Source organism: Microtus ochrogaster, chromosome 7 (genome assembly GCF_000317375.1).
Source record: "Microtus ochrogaster isolate Prairie Vole_2 chromosome 7, MicOch1.0, whole genome shotgun sequence".
NCBI lineage: Eukaryota > Metazoa > Chordata > Mammalia > Rodentia > Cricetidae > Microtus > Microtus ochrogaster.
Genome location: NC_022014.1, coordinates 16,014,909 through 16,018,661, shown reverse-complemented (window position 1 = coordinate 16,018,661; position 3,753 = coordinate 16,014,909). Strand labels below are relative to the sequence as shown.

The 3,753-nt window shown below is 47.5% G+C and overlaps 1 pseudogene; it reads left to right on the top strand.

Annotated features, from left to right (window-relative positions):
- Positions 1-665: 665 nt before the first annotated feature.
- On the top strand, positions 666-3,500 carry LOC101990020 (annotated as a pseudogene).
- Positions 3,501-3,753: the final 253 nt, after the last annotated feature.

The following is a 3,753-nucleotide window of genomic DNA, read 5'->3' as shown; positions in this document are numbered from 1 at the left end:
TTGAGGCCAGCCTTATCTATAAAGTTAGTTCCAGGGCAGCTAGAGATACACAGAGAAACCCTATCTCAAAAGAAAAAAAAACAGATGATATACACTAATAATCCCAGAAAAACAGCAATAACAAACATGAACAACAAGAAAACCTGGTGAGGTTTGGGGCGATTTTTTAGACCTTCTCACTTGGTCCAGGCTGGCCTTGAACTTTCAAGAGCTGGACGCCAGGTGTCTGCCACTTCCCCTGACCCATTTCTGTTGGAGGTAACTGTTGAGCCAGTGTGTGGGCGTCAGTCACTGCTACCCGAGTACAGAGATGAAAAGCATGTGTCACCATCACTGTCCTCAGGCAGGCATATACTATCCCTATTATATCTGTGGGTCTTTTTAGTGAGAAACCTTATGGGCTTCCCTTCCTCCCACATTTAGACACTATCTTCATTCAACATAAAGTTCCATGTTGTTGAGAAAATAATCACTATTTACAGTTCTGGGTCTGAAGTATTTTATTCACCGTTATGATTTTTCCAGTTCTTTTTTTTTCCTTCCTGCAAATGACATTCCATAATGTATGGATAAGCATATGTATAATGCAGATATATAACATACCAATACATATTTAGCAACATGTGAGATGCCAACTGACATTTCAGTGATTTAGGAAAAAGAAAATGTCAAGCGTTGGAAGCCTGTTCATCAGGTGCACATGGGCACCTGGACACAACTTTGCGTTGGTAGATCAAGCTTATATTCAAGGCCTTGGGCACCATTTCCTTGAGGTTCCAGCATCGCAGGATCATCCCAGTGATGGAAAGTCCAGAAGACGACAGGATGCAGGCAGCATTGCTGCAGTCACTACAGGTGTGTAGCAAGTGATCAAACCGCAGTCTATGAAATGAACAGTTTCTCTGCCTACAGGTGTCAAGGTGGAGGAGGAGCACAGGGCAGGATGCAGAAGCCTCAATTCTGCTCCCTTCACCTTCAACTGGGGTGTCCTGAGCAAGGGTGCTAGAGTCACCCACAGGCTTTTTTATTTGCCTGAGGTTTATGGTGGAGAGGCACCCACAGCTGGGGTGTCTGAAGACCCTCTCTCCTGCCCCCTGGCCTCCCCTCTTCTCTCGCCTTTGCCTAAGCTCTTGCCTCCTCCTCACTCCCTCTATTTTCTTTCTCACCTCTCCTCTCAACTCTAAAGTCTCTCCTTTCTCCTTATACCTGGTTTGTGGTTCTTAAATATTGCGAGTTAGAGACTTTTTATTACCATAATTAAAGACAGGGCACAAAGGAAAAGTGGTAGATGATTCTTGTCTGTGTAGGGTAGTTCTTGGAGACTCCCACAGATCCCCCATCTTCCCAAAGACCTAGGAGATACAGCTTGCACCTTATGAGCCAGCATCCCACACTTCCTCCCCTGGCTCAGTCTCCCTCCCCATGCTCCTTCCCTGCAAGGCTCTGACAGGTGTTCCTGCCTGTCCCTAGTGTCACCTTCTCTGTCTGTCTTCTCTGAGGGCAGAGACAGCATCTTTATCCTGAGGATTCTGGTGAAGTAGTGAAGGCTGAGTTACCAAGTCTAGGTGCCCAGTTCTCCAATTTTGACAGGCTGAGTGACAATCACAGAAAGGGATCAAAGAGCTTAGAGTTCTCACACTTCCTGGTTTGATGCTAACCAATGAATCACAGGTTCTCCAAAACTGAAATCAGTACCAAGAGTGGAGGAATCGGCCCACACTGCAAAGGTCCACAAAGAGGAAAGTTTAGAGCGACCACAAGCCCTGTAGCTTGGCATCCTAAAATCCAGTTGCTGAGTAAACCTGGTGATGGCCACCAAGCCCTTGCTATGGAATTCTCTCCCAACCTTGAATTTTCCTGCTATGTCCAGCAGGTGTCCACAGCACAGCCAGCTCACAGTAGGCTTCACTGAAGCAGCTTCTAGGAAAGTGAGCCACACTCCACGGTAGGATCTGAAGTATAATTGTAATCCTAATTAGTCTTAACAATGAAAACCTGGAGTCAGATACTGAGGGTGAACGAAGAGTAAGCACACAGACTGAACCCACGCTTCTGTTCTCTACGTGCAAACTAGCAGGGCTGGAGATTCTGAATGCTGACCCCCTTGTGATGGTGGTTGAATCATTAATGTGTGGGAAGATCTTCGCCGTGGAGATACTCGACAAGTCAGACATCCCCCTGGTGTTTCTGTATGACACCTCAGGAGAAGATGATATCAATATCTGTGCTACCTGCCCGAAGGCCATCTGTGACAAATCTCTAGAAGTTCATCTCCAGGCGGATGCCATGTACACAAATGTCAAAGTGGCTAACATTTGCTCTGACGGAACACTCTACTGCCAGATGCCACGCTAGGGTCTGACCAAGGTCATTGACCTTCTGCATACTTCCATTGCAAGCACTTCACCTCTGAGTACTTCATCTTGCTAGCCTTCTCTGGGAAGATCTGCCTCTTTCATTGCAAAGGAAAATGGTTATGAGTGAAGATCATGAACGTTCCCAGCAGCCAGGCACTCGATGTTCAGTTTCTGGACACTAGCAAGGTGACATCCGTGAAAGCATTGGAACTCAGAGAAATCCCCCCCTTCCCCAGACCTGCAGGAAATGCTTGCCATACCTCCTCAGGCTATAGAGTGCTGCTTGGCTGATCTTCTGCAGTCCATTGGCCTGTGGACTCTAGAGGCTGTTCTTTGGTTAAGAGAGTCTGTTTTGAATTGTGTGGACTGTAGCATTAAGGTTACAAAGTGGATGAAACCAAGGGGTCGCATATGTGTACTTATTTACTCCTAAGAACTTCCCGGACCCTCACGGCAGCATTAACCGACAGATCACAAATGCAGACCTGTGGAAGCATCAGAAAGATGTGTTTGAGCGCCACGTCTGGTGCAGTCAGCTCGCCTGGCAGCAGGAACGGCAGCACGCCTGCACGGGACAACCCTGGAGAGGGTCTCAGAAAGAGCCACTCAGAGGTCATCAGGAAGTCTGTGCTGGACCACTCCAGCTTGTTCTCCTTGGAGGAACAGCCTGCTCCAGTCCATTTGTCAAAGTCAGGGGAACACGTGGATGTGGATGTGCCCGTGGCCTGTCACCCAGGCTATTGTGTCATCCAGCCTTGGCAGGAGATCCATAAGCTGGAAGTGTTGATGGAAGAGATGATCCTGTACTACAGCATGTCTGAGGAGAGCCACAGAGCGGTGGAGAGAGACCAAGTGTATGCTGCCAAAGTGGACAACACATGGTAGAGGGTGCTATTAAAAGGAATCCTGACCAATGGGCTGGTGTCTGTGTATGAATCAGACTATGGCAAGCATGAGCTAGTCAACATAAGGAAAGTGCGGCCCCTGGTGGATGTGTTCCGGATGCTGCCTCTAGCACCAAGCCAGAAACAACATCTCTTAAAGGAATCGTGCCTCTGCCCACCAAAACCAGAGTGCACCAGAGAAAATACAGCTACCAAGAAGCCATGCTTGACTTTATTCTTGTGGTTAGAATCCTTTTAAAAAGCTTTTTCAGGCTTTATGTGGCAATTTGGACCCACATCAGAACGCCATATGAGGTGCAGTCCAAATTAGTCTTAACAATGAAAACCTGGAGTCAGATATTGAGGGTGAAAGCTGAAGGATCAGAGAAGCAGAGCAGCAGTCACTAGAGAAACTTCTCACCTCTATGAATCCTCAGAACAAATGGGCCAGCCTCCTGTCTCCTCCTGCCTTATAGTCTTCTCTCAACCCAGCCATATCACTTCCTGTGTCC